Genomic DNA, 12,752 nt, shown 5'->3' on the forward strand with positions numbered 1-12,752 from the left:
GGCCCTAGGCAGAGACGAGCCTCTCATTTGCAGCTCTTCTACTCTGCAGCCTGCCTGCCTGCCTGCCTGCTGCTCAGCACTGGGCCTGCTTCCTGCCCCCCTCCTTTCCACGCACTCAGCCCAGCTCCAAGGCTGCTTCAGCTCACTGGCTCTATGGCTTACGTACACAAAGTGCTTTGCACAGGGAGCCCTTGCTCGGGCTGGCCCCTTCAGCCTCAGCCTGCTCAAAGCCTGGCCATTTCCTGGCTGGGCTGCTTTTAACTCTTATATTTACACATGCCTGGCTGCAGGGGCAATGAGCTTTTCTGGCCGGGACACGGAGCTGGATGGACGGATTGTGTGCTGACAGTAGCAAGCAGCAAACCGGCACACAGGCCTCTGCGGCTTCCAGCTCTGGCTTGCCCCAAGTTGAATGGGGGAGATTCGTCAAAACCTGCGCAGAGAAAAAGCGGAGCAGTTGCCCGTAGCAACCGATCACATTGCTTCTTTTCATTTTTTATTTGCTACCTTTTTGAAACTGGAAGAAGCCATCTCATTGGATGCTTACGGGCAATGGGCCAACTTTTCCCCCAAAACAGGTTTTCGTAAATCTCCCCCCCCCCCCGATATTCGGGAAAGTGCCTTCCCAGGCTGGGCCAGAGGAGAAAGTGTAAAGAAACATTGCAACCTGTCTACAGCACCCGGTATTCCCAGGAGGTCAACCATCCCAGTACTGTCCGAGCCCGACCCTGCTTGGCTTCCGAGATCAGACGAGATCGGGCGTGTTCAGGGTGGTGTGGCCGTAGGCAGAGACGAGCCTCTCATTTGCAGCTCTTCTACTCTGCAGCCTGCCTGCCTGCCTGCCTGCTGCTCAGCACTGGGCCTGCTTCCTGCCCCCCTCCTTTCCACGCACTCAGCCCAGCTCCAAGGCTGCTTCAGCTCACTGGCTCTATGGCTTACGTACACAAACTGCTTTGCACAGGGAGCCCTTGCTCGGGCTGGCCCCTTCAGCCTCAGCCTGCTCAAAGCCTGGCCATTTCCTGGCTGGGCTGCTTTTAACTCTTATATTTACACATGCCTGGCTGCAGGGGCAATGAGCTTTTCTGGCCGGGACACGGAGCTGGATGGACGGATTGTGTGCTGACAGTAGCAAGCAGCAAACCGGCACACAGGCCTCTGCGGCTTCCAGCTCTGGCTTGCCCCAAGTTGAATGGGGGAGATTCGTCAAAACCTGCGCAGAGAAAAAGCGGAGCAGTTGCCCGTAGCAACCGATCACATTGCTTCTTTTAATTTTTTATTTGCTACCTTTTTGAAACTGGAAGAAGCCATCTCATTGGATGCTTACGGGCAATGGGCCAACTTTTCCCCCAAAACAGGTTTTCGTAAATCTCCCCCCCCCCCCCGATATTCGGGAAAGTGCCTTCCCAGGCTGGGCCAGAGGAGAAAGTGTAAAGAAACATCGCAACCTGTCTACAGCACCCGGTATTCCCTGGAGGTCAACCATCCCAGTACTGTCCGAGCCCGACCCTGCTTGGCTTCCGAGATCAGACGAGATCGGGCGTGTTCAGGGTGGTGTGGCCGTAGGCAGAGACGAGCCTCTCATTTGCAGCTCTTCTACTCTGCAGCCTGCCTGCCTGCCTGCTGCTCAGCACTGGGCCTGCTTCCTGCCCCCCTCCTTTCCACGCACTCAGCCCAGCTCCAAGGCTGCTTCAGCTCACTGGCTCTATGGCTTACGTACACAAACTGCTTTGCACAGGGAGCCCTTGCTCGGGCTGGCCCCTTCAGCCTCAGCCTGCTCAAAGCCTGGCCATTTCCTGGCTGGGCTGCTTTTAACTCTTATATTTACACATGCCTGGCTGCAGGGGCAATGAGCTTTTCTGGCCGGGACACGGAGCTGGATGGACGGATTGTGTGCTGACAGTAGCAAGCAGCAAACCGGCACACAGGCCTCTGCGGCTTCCAGCTCTGGCTTGCCCCAAGTTGAATGGGGGAGATTCGTCAAAACCTGCGCAGAGAAAAAGCGGAGCAGTTGCCCGTAGCAACCGATCACATTGCTTCTTTTCATTTTTTATTTGCTACCTTTTTGAAACTGGAAGAAGCCATCTCATTGGATGCTTACGGGCAATGGGCCAACTTTTCCCCCAAAACAGGTTTTCGTAAATCTCCCCCCCCCCCCCCCGATATTCGGGAAAGTGCCTTCCCAGGCTGGGCCAGAGGAGAAAGTGTAAAGAAACATCGCAACCTGTCTACAGCACCCGGTATTCCCAGGAGGTCAACCATCCCAGTACTGTCCGAGCCCGACCCTGCTTGGCTTCCGAGATCAGACGAGATCGGGCATACCCAGGGTGGTGTGGCCGGTAGACACTGGCTGGCCCCACTCTGTCGCACAAGCAGCTTTCCTCCAGGCCGCGGACCGTTGCGCAAAGGGCTGGACAGCAGGTAGCGCACCCCTGCGTACATTGCAGGTGAGCCCTGGGGACGTGCAGGGACTCAAGCTGATAGGACTGTAGGAGCATATCCCGTACTGTGACGTCACATAAACAACACAAGGGAGAAAGGCCATAAAAAAAGAAGAAAAGAAGCAAATGTGCAGCTAAGAAAGTGAATGTAAAAAAGGCATAGGGGAGACTGACCCCTGCTGGTTGAAGTGAGAAAAAGCAAAAAGCCTACAGCACCTGGTATTCCCAGGCGGTCTCCCATCCAAGTACTAACCAGGCCCGACCCTGCTTAGCTTCCGAGATCAGACGAGATCGGGCGTGTTCAGGGTGGTGTGGCCCTAGGCAGAGACGAGCCTCTCATTTGCAGCTCTTCTACTCTGCAGCCTGCCTGCCTGCCTGCCTGCTGCTCAGCACTGGGCCTGCTTCCTGCCCCCCTCCTTTCCACGCACTCAGCCCAGCTCCAAGGCTGCTTCAGCTCACTGGCTCTATGGCTTACGTACACAAAGTGCTTTGCACAGGGAGCCCTTGCTCGGGCTGGCCCCTTCAGCCTCAGCCTGCTCAAAGCCTGGCCATTTCCTGGCTGGGCTGCTTTTAACTCTTATATTTACACATGCCTGGCTGCAGGGGCAATGAGCTTTTCTGGCCGGGACACGGAGCTGGATGGACGGATTGTGTGCTGACAGTAGCAAGCAGCAAACCGGCACACAGGCCTCTGCGGCTTCCAGCTCTGGCTTGCCCCAAGTTGAATGGGGGAGATTCGTCAAAACCTGCGCAGAGAAAAAGCGGAGCAGTTGCCCGTAGCAACCGATCACATTGCTTCTTTTCATTTTTTATTTGCTACCTTTTTGAAACTGGAAGAAGCCATCTCATTGGATGCTTACGGGCAATGGGCCAACTTTTCCCCCAAAACAGGTTTTCGTAAATCTCCCCCCCCCCCCCGATATTCGGGAAAGTGCCTTCCCAGGCTGGGCCAGAGGAGAAAGTGTAAAGAAACATTGCAACCTGTCTACAGCACCCGGTATTCCCAGGAGGTCAACCATCCCAGTACTGTCCGAGCCCGACCCTGCTTGGCTTCCGAGATCAGACGAGATCGGGCGTGTTCAGGGTGGTGTGGCCGTAGGCAGAGACGAGCCTCTCATTTGCAGCTCTTCTACTCTGCAGCCTGCCTGCCTGCCTGCCTGCTGCTCAGCACTGGGCCTGCTTCCTGCCCCCCTCCTTTCCACGCACTCAGCCCAGCTCCAAGGCTGCTTCAGCTCACTGGCTCTATGGCTTACGTACACAAACTGCTTTGCACAGGGAGCCCTTGCTCGGGCTGGCCCCTTCAGCCTCAGCCTGCTCAAAGCCTGGCCATTTCCTGGCTGGGCTGCTTTTAACTCTTATATTTACACATGCCTGGCTGCAGGGGCAATGAGCTTTTCTGGCCGGGACACGGAGCTGGATGGACGGATTGTGTGCTGACAGTAGCAAGCAGCAAACCGGCACACAGGCCTCTGCGGCTTCCAGCTCTGGCTTGCCCCAAGTTGAATGGGGGAGATTCGTCAAAACCTGCGCAGAGAAAAAGCGGAGCAGTTGCCCGTAGCAACCGATCACATTGCTTCTTTTAATTTTTTATTTGCTACCTTTTTGAAACTGGAAGAAGCCATCTCATTGGATGCTTACGGGCAATGGGCCAACTTTTCCCCCAAAACAGGTTTTCGTAAATCTCCCCCCCCCCCCGATATTCGGGAAAGTGCCTTCCCAGGCTGGGCCAGAGGAGAAAGTGTAAAGAAACATCGCAACCTGTCTACAGCACCCGGTATTCCCTGGAGGTCAACCATCCCAGTACTGTCCGAGCCCGACCCTGCTTGGCTTCCGAGATCAGACGAGATCGGGCGTGTTCAGGGTGGTGTGGCCGTAGGCAGAGACGAGCCTCTCATTTGCAGCTCTTCTACTCTGCAGCCTGCCTGCCTGCCTGCTGCTCAGCACTGGGCCTGCTTCCTGCCCCCCTCCTTTCCACGCACTCAGCCCAGCTCCAAGGCTGCTTCAGCTCACTGGCTCTATGGCTTACGTACACAAACTGCTTTGCACAGGGAGCCCTTGCTCGGGCTGGCCCCTTCAGCCTCAGCCTGCTCAAAGCCTGGCCATTTCCTGGCTGGGCTGCTTTTAACTCTTATATTTACACATGCCTGGCTGCAGGGGCAATGAGCTTTTCTGGCCGGGACACGGAGCTGGATGGACGGATTGTGTGCTGACAGTAGCAAGCAGCAAACCGGCACACAGGCCTCTGCGGCTTCCAGCTCTGGCTTGCCCCAAGTTGAATGGGGGAGATTCGTCAAAACCTGCGCAGAGAAAAAGCGGAGCAGTTGCCCGTAGCAACCGATCACATTGCTTCTTTTCATTTTTTATTTGCTACCTTTTGGAAACTGGAAGAAGCCATCTCATTGGATGCTTACGGGCAATGGGCCAACTTTTCCCCCAAAACAGGTTTTCGTAAATCTCCCCCCCCCCCCCCCCGATATTCGGGAAAGTGCCTTCCCAGGCTGGGCCAGAGGAGAAAGTGTAAAGAAACATCGCAACCTGTCTACAGCACCCGGTATTCCCAGGAGGTCAACCATCCCAGTACTGTCCGAGCCCGACCCTGCTTGGCTTCCGAGATCAGACGAGATCGGGCATACCCAGGGTGGTGTGGCCGGTAGACACTGGCTGGCCCCACTCTGTCGCACAAGCAGCTTTCCTCCAGGCCGCGGACCGTTGCGCAAAGGGCTGGACAGCAGGTAGCGCACCCCTGCGTACATTGCAGGTGAGCCCTGGGGACGTGCAGGGACTCAAGCTGATAGGACTGTAGGAGCATATCCCGTACTGTGACGTCACATAAACAACACAAGGGAGAAAGGCCATAAAAAAAGAAGAAAAGAAGCAAATGTGCAGCTAAGAAAGTGAATGTAAAAAAGGCATAGGGGAGACTGACCCCTGCTGGTTGAAGTGAGAAAAAGCAAAAAGCCTACAGCACCTGGTATTCCCAGGCGGTCTCCCATCCAAGTACTAACCAGGCCCGACCCTGCTTAGCTTCCGAGATCAGACGAGATCGGGCGTGTTCAGGGTGGTGTGGCCCTAGGCAGAGACGAGCCTCTCATTTGCAGCTCTTCTACTCTGCAGCCTGCCTGCCTGCCTGCCTGCTGCTCAGCACTGGGCCTGCTTCCTGCCCCCCTCCTTTCCACGCACTCAGCCCAGCTCCAAGGCTGCTTCAGCTCACTGGCTCTATGGCTTACGTACACAAAGTGCTTTGCACAGGGAGCCCTTGCTCGGGCTGGCCCCTTCAGCCTCAGCCTGCTCAAAGCCTGGCCATTTCCTGGCTGGGCTGCTTTTAACTCTTATATTTACACATGCCTGGCTGCAGGGGCAATGAGCTTTTCTGGCCGGGACACGGAGCTGGATGGACGGATTGTGTGCTGACAGTAGCAAGCAGCAAACCGGCACACAGGCCTCTGCGGCTTCCAGCTCTGGCTTGCCCCAAGTTGAATGGGGGAGATTCGTCAAAACCTGCGCAGAGAAAAAGCGGAGCAGTTGCCCGTAGCAACCGATCACATTGCTTCTTTTCATTTTTTATTTGCTACCTTTTTGAAACTGGAAGAAGCCATCTCATTGGATGCTTACGGGCAATGGGCCAACTTTTCCCCCAAAACAGGTTTTCGTAAATCTCCCCCCCCCCCCGATATTCGGGAAAGTGCCTTCCCAGGCTGGGCCAGAGGAGAAAGTGTAAAGAAACATTGCAACCTGTCTACAGCACCCGGTATTCCCAGGAGGTCAACCATCCCAGTACTGTCCGAGCCCGACCCTGCTTGGCTTCCGAGATCAGACGAGATCGGGCGTGTTCAGGGTGGTGTGGCCGTAGGCAGAGACGAGCCTCTCATTTGCAGCTCTTCTACTCTGCAGCCTGCCTGCCTGCCTGCCTGCTGCTCAGCACTGGGCCTGCTTCCTGCCCCCCTCCTTTCCACGCACTCAGCCCAGCTCCAAGGCTGCTTCAGCTCACTGGCTCTATGGCTTACGTACACAAACTGCTTTGCACAGGGAGCCCTTGCTCGGGCTGGCCCCTTCAGCCTCAGCCTGCTCAAAGCCTGGCCATTTCCTGGCTGGGCTGCTTTTAACTCTTATATTTACACATGCCTGGCTGCAGGGGCAATGAGCTTTTCTGGCCGGGACACGGAGCTGGATGGACGGATTGTGTGCTGACAGTAGCAAGCAGCAAACCGGCACACAGGCCTCTGCGGCTTCCAGCTCTGGCTTGCCCCAAGTTGAATGGGGGAGATTCGTCAAAACCTGCGCAGAGAAAAAGCGGAGCAGTTGCCCGTAGCAACCGATCACATTGCTTCTTTTAATTTTTTATTTGCTACCTTTTTGAAACTGGAAGAAGCCATCTCATTGGATGCTTACGGGCAATGGGCCAACTTTTCCCCCAAAACAGGTTTTCGTAAATCTCCCCCCCCCCCCGATATTCGGGAAAGTGCCTTCCCAGGCTGGGCCAGAGGAGAAAGTGTAAAGAAACATCGCAACCTGTCTACAGCACCCGGTATTCCCTGGAGGTCAACCATCCCAGTACTGTCCGAGCCCGACCCTGCTTGGCTTCCGAGATCAGACGAGATCGGGCGTGTTCAGGGTGGTGTGGCCGTAGGCAGAGACGAGCCTCTCATTTGCAGCTCTTCTACTCTGCAGCCTGCCTGCCTGCCTGCTGCTCAGCACTGGGCCTGCTTCCTGCCCCCCTCCTTTCCACGCACTCAGCCCAGCTCCAAGGCTGCTTCAGCTCACTGGCTCTATGGCTTACGTACACAAACTGCTTTGCACAGGGAGCCCTTGCTCGGGCTGGCCCCTTCAGCCTCAGCCTGCTCAAAGCCTGGCCATTTCCTGGCTGGGCTGCTTTTAACTCTTATATTTACACATGCCTGGCTGCAGGGGCAATGAGCTTTTCTGGCCGGGACACGGAGCTGGATGGACGGATTGTGTGCTGACAGTAGCAAGCAGCAAACCGGCACACAGGCCTCTGCGGCTTCCAGCTCTGGCTTGCCCCAAGTTGAATGGGGGAGATTCGTCAAAACCTGCGCAGAGAAAAAGCGGAGCAGTTGCCCGTAGCAACCGATCACATTGCTTCTTTTCATTTTTTATTTGCTACCTTTTTGAAACTGGAAGAAGCCATCTCATTGGATGCTTACGGGCAATGGGCCAACTTTTCCCCCAAAACAGGTTTTCGTAAATCTCCCCCCCCCCCCGATATTCGGGAAAGTGCCTTCCCAGGCTGGGCCAGAGGAGAAAGTGTAAAGAAACATTGCAACCTGTCTACAGCACCCGGTATTCCCAGGAGGTCAACCATCCCAGTACTGTCCGAGCCCGACCCTGCTTGGCTTCCGAGATCAGACGAGATCGGGCGTGTTCAGGGTGGTGTGGCCGTAGGCAGAGACGAGCCTCTCATTTGCAGCTCTTCTACTCTGCAGCCTGCCTGCCTGCCTGCCTGCTGCTCAGCACTGGGCCTGCTTCCTGCCCCCCTCCTTTCCACGCACTCAGCCCAGCTCCAAGGCTGCTTCAGCTCACTGGCTCTATGGCTTACGTACACAAACTGCTTTGCACAGGGAGCCCTTGCTCGGGCTGGCCCCTTCAGCCTCAGCCTGCTCAAAGCCTGGCCATTTCCTGGCTGGGCTGCTTTTAACTCTTATATTTACACATGCCTGGCTGCAGGGGCAATGAGCTTTTCTGGCCGGGACACGGAGCTGGATGGACGGATTGTGTGCTGACAGTAGCAAGCAGCAAACCGGCACACAGGCCTCTGCGGCTTCCAGCTCTGGCTTGCCCCAAGTTGAATGGGGGAGATTCGTCAAAACCTGCGCAGAGAAAAAGCGGAGCAGTTGCCCGTAGCAACCGATCACATTGCTTCTTTTAATTTTTTATTTGCTACCTTTTTGAAACTGGAAGAAGCCATCTCATTGGATGCTTACGGGCAATGGGCCAACTTTTCCCCCAAAACAGGTTTTCGTAAATCTCCCCCCCCCCCCGATATTCGGGAAAGTGCCTTCCCAGGCTGGGCCAGAGGAGAAAGTGTAAAGAAACATCGCAACCTGTCTACAGCACCCGGTATTCCCTGGAGGTCAACCATCCCAGTACTGTCCGAGCCCGACCCTGCTTGGCTTCCGAGATCAGACGAGATCGGGCGTGTTCAGGGTGGTGTGGCCGTAGGCAGAGACGAGCCTCTCATTTGCAGCTCTTCTACTCTGCAGCCTGCCTGCCTGCCTGCTGCTCAGCACTGGGCCTGCTTCCTGCCCCCCTCCTTTCCACGCACTCAGCCCAGCTCCAAGGCTGCTTCAGCTCACTGGCTCTATGGCTTACGTACACAAACTGCTTTGCACAGGGAGCCCTTGCTCGGGCTGGCCCCTTCAGCCTCAGCCTGCTCAAAGCCTGGCCATTTCCTGGCTGGGCTGCTTTTAACTCTTATATTTACACATGCCTGGCTGCAGGGGCAATGAGCTTTTCTGGCCGGGACACGGAGCTGGATGGACGGATTGTGTGCTGACAGTAGCAAGCAGCAAACCGGCACACAGGCCTCTGCGGCTTCCAGCTCTGGCTTGCCCCAAGTTGAATGGGGGAGATTCGTCAAAACCTGCGCAGAGAAAAAGCGGAGCAGTTGCCCGTAGCAACCGATCACATTGCTTCTTTTCATTTTTTATTTGCTACCTTTTTGAAACTGGAAGAAGCCATCTCATTGGATGCTTACGGGCAATGGGCCAACTTTTCCCCCAAAACAGGTTTTCGTAAATCTCCCCCCCCCCCCCCCGATATTCGGGAAAGTGCCTTCCCAGGCTGGGCCAGAGGAGAAAGTGTAAAGAAACATCGCAACCTGTCTACAGCACCCGGTATTCCCAGGAGGTCAACCATCCCAGTACTGTCCGAGCCCGACCCTGCTTGGCTTCCGAGATCAGACGAGATCGGGCATACCCAGGGTGGTGTGGCCGGTAGACACTGGCTGGCCCCACTCTGTCGCACAAGCAGCTTTCCTCCAGGCCGCGGACCGTTGCGCAAAGGGCTGGACAGCAGGTAGCGCACCCCTGCGTACATTGCAGGTGAGCCCTGGGGACGTGCAGGGACTCAAGCTGATAGGACTGTAGGAGCATATCCCGTACTGTGACGTCACATAAACAACACAAGGGAGAAAGGCCATAAAAAAAGAAGAAAAGAAGCAAATGTGCAGCTAAGAAAGTGAATGTAAAAAAGGCATAGGGGAGACTGACCCCTGCTGGTTGAAGTGAGAAAAAGCAAAAAGCCTACAGCACCTGGTATTCCCAGGCGGTCTCCCATCCAAGTACTAACCAGGCCCGACCCTGCTTAGCTTCCGAGATCAGACGAGATCGGGCGTGTTCAGGGTGGTGTGGCCCTAGGCAGAGACGAGCCTCTCATTTGCAGCTCTTCTACTCTGCAGCCTGCCTGCCTGCCTGCCTGCTGCTCAGCACTGGGCCTGCTTCCTGCCCCCCTCCTTTCCACGCACTCAGCCCAGCTCCAAGGCTGCTTCAGCTCACTGGCTCTATGGCTTACGTACACAAAGTGCTTTGCACAGGGAGCCCTTGCTCGGGCTGGCCCCTTCAGCCTCAGCCTGCTCAAAGCCTGGCCATTTCCTGGCTGGGCTGCTTTTAACTCTTATATTTACACATGCCTGGCTGCAGGGGCAATGAGCTTTTCTGGCCGGGACACGGAGCTGGATGGACGGATTGTGTGCTGACAGTAGCAAGCAGCAAACCGGCACACAGGCCTCTGCGGCTTCCAGCTCTGGCTTGCCCCAAGTTGAATGGGGGAGATTCGTCAAAACCTGCGCAGAGAAAAAGCGGAGCAGTTGCCCGTAGCAACCGATCACATTGCTTCTTTTCATTTTTTATTTGCTACCTTTTTGAAACTGGAAGAAGCCATCTCATTGGATGCTTACGGGCAATGGGCCAACTTTTCCCCCAAAACAGGTTTTCGTAAATCTCCCCCCCCCCCCCGATATTCGGGAAAGTGCCTTCCCAGGCTGGGCCAGAGGAGAAAGTGTAAAGAAACATTGCAACCTGTCTACAGCACCCGGTATTCCCAGGAGGTCAACCATCCCAGTACTGTCCGAGCCCGACCCTGCTTGGCTTCCGAGATCAGACGAGATCGGGCGTGTTCAGGGTGGTGTGGCCGTAGGCAGAGACGAGCCTCTCATTTGCAGCTCTTCTACTCTGCAGCCTGCCTGCCTGCCTGCCTGCTGCTCAGCACTGGGCCTGCTTCCTGCCCCCCTCCTTTCCACGCACTCAGCCCAGCTCCAAGGCTGCTTCAGCTCACTGGCTCTATGGCTTACGTACACAAACTGCTTTGCACAGGGAGCCCTTGCTCGGGCTGGCCCCTTCAGCCTCAGCCTGCTCAAAGCCTGGCCATTTCCTGGCTGGGCTGCTTTTAACTCTTATATTTACACATGCCTGGCTGCAGGGGCAATGAGCTTTTCTGGCCGGGACACGGAGCTGGATGGACGGATTGTGTGCTGACAGTAGCAAGCAGCAAACCGGCACACAGGCCTCTGCGGCTTCCAGCTCTGGCTTGCCCCAAGTTGAATGGGGGAGATTCGTCAAAACCTGCGCAGAGAAAAAGCGGAGCAGTTGCCCGTAGCAACCGATCACATTGCTTCTTTTAATTTTTTATTTGCTACCTTTTTGAAACTGGAAGAAGCCATCTCATTGGATGCTTACGGGCAATGGGCCAACTTTTCCCCCAAAACAGGTTTTCGTAAATCTCCCCCCCCCCCCGATATTCGGGAAAGTGCCTTCCCAGGCTGGGCCAGAGGAGAAAGTGTAAAGAAACATCGCAACCTGTCTACAGCACCCGGTATTCCCTGGAGGTCAACCATCCCAGTACTGTCCGAGCCCGACCCTGCTTGGCTTCCGAGATCAGACGAGATCGGGCGTGTTCAGGGTGGTGTGGCCGTAGGCAGAGACGAGCCTCTCATTTGCAGCTCTTCTACTCTGCAGCCTGCCTGCCTGCCTGCTGCTCAGCACTGGGCCTGCTTCCTGCCCCCCTCCTTTCCACGCACTCAGCCCAGCTCCAAGGCTGCTTCAGCTCACTGGCTCTATGGCTTACGTACACAAACTGCTTTGCACAGGGAGCCCTTGCTCGGGCTGGCCCCTTCAGCCTCAGCCTGCTCAAAGCCTGGCCATTTCCTGGCTGGGCTGCTTTTAACTCTTATATTTACACATGCCTGGCTGCAGGGGCAATGAGCTTTTCTGGCCGGGACACGGAGCTGGATGGACGGATTGTGTGCTGACAGTAGCAAGCAGCAAACCGGCACACAGGCCTCTGCGGCTTCCAGCTCTGGCTTGCCCCAAGTTGAATGGGGGAGATTCGTCAAAACCTGCGCAGAGAAAAAGCGGAGCAGTTGCCCGTAGCAACCGATCACATTGCTTCTTTTCATTTTTTATTTGCTACCTTTTTGAAACTGGAAGAAGCCATCTCATTGGATGCTTACGGGCAATGGGCCAACTTTTCCCCCAAAACAGGTTTTCGTAAATCTCCCCCCCCCCCCCCCGATATTCGGGAAAGTGCCTTCCCAGGCTGGGCCAGAGGAGAAAGTGTAAAGAAACATCGCAACCTGTCTACAGCACCCGGTATTCCCAGGAGGTCAACCATCCCAGTACTGTCCGAGCCCGACCCTGCTTGGCTTCCGAGATCAGACGAGATCGGGCATACCCAGGGTGGTGTGGCCGGTAGACACTGGCTGGCCCCACTCTGTCGCACAAGCAGCTTTCCTCCAGGCCGCGGACCGTTGCGCAAAGGGCTGGACAGCAGGTAGCGCACCCCTGCGTACATTGCAGGTGAGCCCTGGGGACGTGCAGGGACTCAAGCTGATAGGACTGTAGGAGCATATCCCGTACTGTGACGTCACATAAACAACACAAGGGAGAAAGGCCATAAAAAAAGAAGAAAAGAAGCAAATGTGCAGCTAAGAAAGTGAATGTAAAAAAGGCATAGGGGAGACTGACCCCTGCTGGTTGAAGTGAGAAAAAGCAAAAAGCCTACAGCACCTGGTATTCCCAGGCGGTCTCCCATCCAAGTACTAACCAGGCCCGACCCTGCTTAGCTTCCGAGATCAGACGAGATCGGGCGTGTTCAGGGTGGTGTGGCCGTAGGCAGAGACGAGCCTCTCATTTGCAGCTCTTCTACTCTGCAGCCTGCCTGCCTGCCTGCTGCTCAGCACTGGGCCTGCTTCCTGCCCCCCTCCTTTCCACGCACTCAGCCCAGCTCCAAGGCTGCTTCAGCTCACTGGCTCTATGGCTTACGTACACAAACTGCTTTGCACAGGGAGCCCTTGCTCGGGCT

At 55.8% G+C, this 12,752-nt stretch overlaps 15 non-coding genes and 4 pseudogenes across 15 annotated transcripts in view; all 19 read right to left on the minus strand.

Moving 5' to 3' along the window:
- The window catches only part of LOC130309914 (5S ribosomal RNA), a 119-nt gene extending 109 nt beyond the window's left edge, over window positions 1-10 (minus strand). Inside the window, exon 1 of the ribosomal RNA XR_008858484.1 lies at window positions 1-10. This exon is cut by the window's left edge and continues 109 nt beyond it. This is a non-coding gene — a ribosomal RNA (5S ribosomal RNA).
- Window positions 11-668: 658 nt separating this feature from the next.
- On the minus strand, window positions 669-787 carry LOC130309792 (5S ribosomal RNA). Its single transcript, XR_008858421.1, has one exon. It is a non-coding gene; the product is annotated as a 5S ribosomal RNA (ribosomal RNA).
- A 659-nt stretch (window positions 788-1,446) lies between these two features.
- LOC130309815 (5S ribosomal RNA) lies at window positions 1,447-1,565 on the minus strand. The gene has a single exon (XR_008858442.1). It is a non-coding gene; the product is annotated as a 5S ribosomal RNA (ribosomal RNA).
- Window positions 1,566-2,222: 657 nt separating this feature from the next.
- LOC130309832 (5S ribosomal RNA) lies at window positions 2,223-2,342 on the minus strand (annotated as a pseudogene).
- Window positions 2,343-2,642: 300 nt separating this feature from the next.
- Window positions 2,643-2,761, minus strand: LOC130309915 (5S ribosomal RNA). Its single transcript, XR_008858485.1, has one exon. It is a non-coding gene; the product is annotated as a 5S ribosomal RNA (ribosomal RNA).
- Window positions 2,762-3,420: 659 nt separating this feature from the next.
- LOC130309794 (5S ribosomal RNA) lies at window positions 3,421-3,539 on the minus strand. The gene has a single exon (XR_008858422.1). It is a non-coding gene; the product is annotated as a 5S ribosomal RNA (ribosomal RNA).
- A 658-nt stretch (window positions 3,540-4,197) lies between these two features.
- LOC130309816 (5S ribosomal RNA) lies at window positions 4,198-4,316 on the minus strand. The gene has a single exon (XR_008858443.1). It is a non-coding gene; the product is annotated as a 5S ribosomal RNA (ribosomal RNA).
- A 658-nt stretch (window positions 4,317-4,974) lies between these two features.
- Window positions 4,975-5,094, minus strand: LOC130309833 (5S ribosomal RNA; annotated as a pseudogene).
- A 300-nt stretch (window positions 5,095-5,394) lies between these two features.
- Window positions 5,395-5,513, minus strand: LOC130309916 (5S ribosomal RNA). Its single transcript, XR_008858486.1, has one exon. It is a non-coding gene; the product is annotated as a 5S ribosomal RNA (ribosomal RNA).
- Window positions 5,514-6,171: 658 nt separating this feature from the next.
- LOC130309796 (5S ribosomal RNA) lies at window positions 6,172-6,290 on the minus strand. The gene has a single exon (XR_008858424.1). It is a non-coding gene; the product is annotated as a 5S ribosomal RNA (ribosomal RNA).
- Window positions 6,291-6,948: 658 nt separating this feature from the next.
- LOC130309818 (5S ribosomal RNA) lies at window positions 6,949-7,067 on the minus strand. The gene has a single exon (XR_008858445.1). It is a non-coding gene; the product is annotated as a 5S ribosomal RNA (ribosomal RNA).
- A 654-nt stretch (window positions 7,068-7,721) lies between these two features.
- On the minus strand, window positions 7,722-7,840 carry LOC130309797 (5S ribosomal RNA). The gene has a single exon (XR_008858425.1). It is a non-coding gene; the product is annotated as a 5S ribosomal RNA (ribosomal RNA).
- Window positions 7,841-8,498: 658 nt separating this feature from the next.
- LOC130309820 (5S ribosomal RNA) lies at window positions 8,499-8,617 on the minus strand. The gene has a single exon (XR_008858446.1). It is a non-coding gene; the product is annotated as a 5S ribosomal RNA (ribosomal RNA).
- A 657-nt stretch (window positions 8,618-9,274) lies between these two features.
- On the minus strand, window positions 9,275-9,394 carry LOC130309834 (5S ribosomal RNA; annotated as a pseudogene).
- A 300-nt stretch (window positions 9,395-9,694) lies between these two features.
- LOC130309917 (5S ribosomal RNA) lies at window positions 9,695-9,813 on the minus strand. Its single transcript, XR_008858487.1, has one exon. It is a non-coding gene; the product is annotated as a 5S ribosomal RNA (ribosomal RNA).
- Window positions 9,814-10,472: 659 nt separating this feature from the next.
- Window positions 10,473-10,591, minus strand: LOC130309798 (5S ribosomal RNA). Its single transcript, XR_008858426.1, has one exon. It is a non-coding gene; the product is annotated as a 5S ribosomal RNA (ribosomal RNA).
- A 658-nt stretch (window positions 10,592-11,249) lies between these two features.
- On the minus strand, window positions 11,250-11,368 carry LOC130309821 (5S ribosomal RNA). The gene has a single exon (XR_008858447.1). It is a non-coding gene; the product is annotated as a 5S ribosomal RNA (ribosomal RNA).
- A 657-nt stretch (window positions 11,369-12,025) lies between these two features.
- On the minus strand, window positions 12,026-12,145 carry LOC130309835 (5S ribosomal RNA; annotated as a pseudogene).
- Window positions 12,146-12,445: 300 nt separating this feature from the next.
- LOC130309907 (5S ribosomal RNA) lies at window positions 12,446-12,564 on the minus strand. The gene has a single exon (XR_008858478.1). It is a non-coding gene; the product is annotated as a 5S ribosomal RNA (ribosomal RNA).
- Between the last annotated feature and the right edge of the window lie 188 nt (window positions 12,565-12,752).

The sequence above is a fragment of the Hyla sarda genome, unplaced genomic scaffold, assembly GCF_029499605.1.
Source record: "Hyla sarda isolate aHylSar1 unplaced genomic scaffold, aHylSar1.hap1 scaffold_1542, whole genome shotgun sequence".
NCBI lineage: Eukaryota > Metazoa > Chordata > Amphibia > Anura > Hylidae > Hyla > Hyla sarda.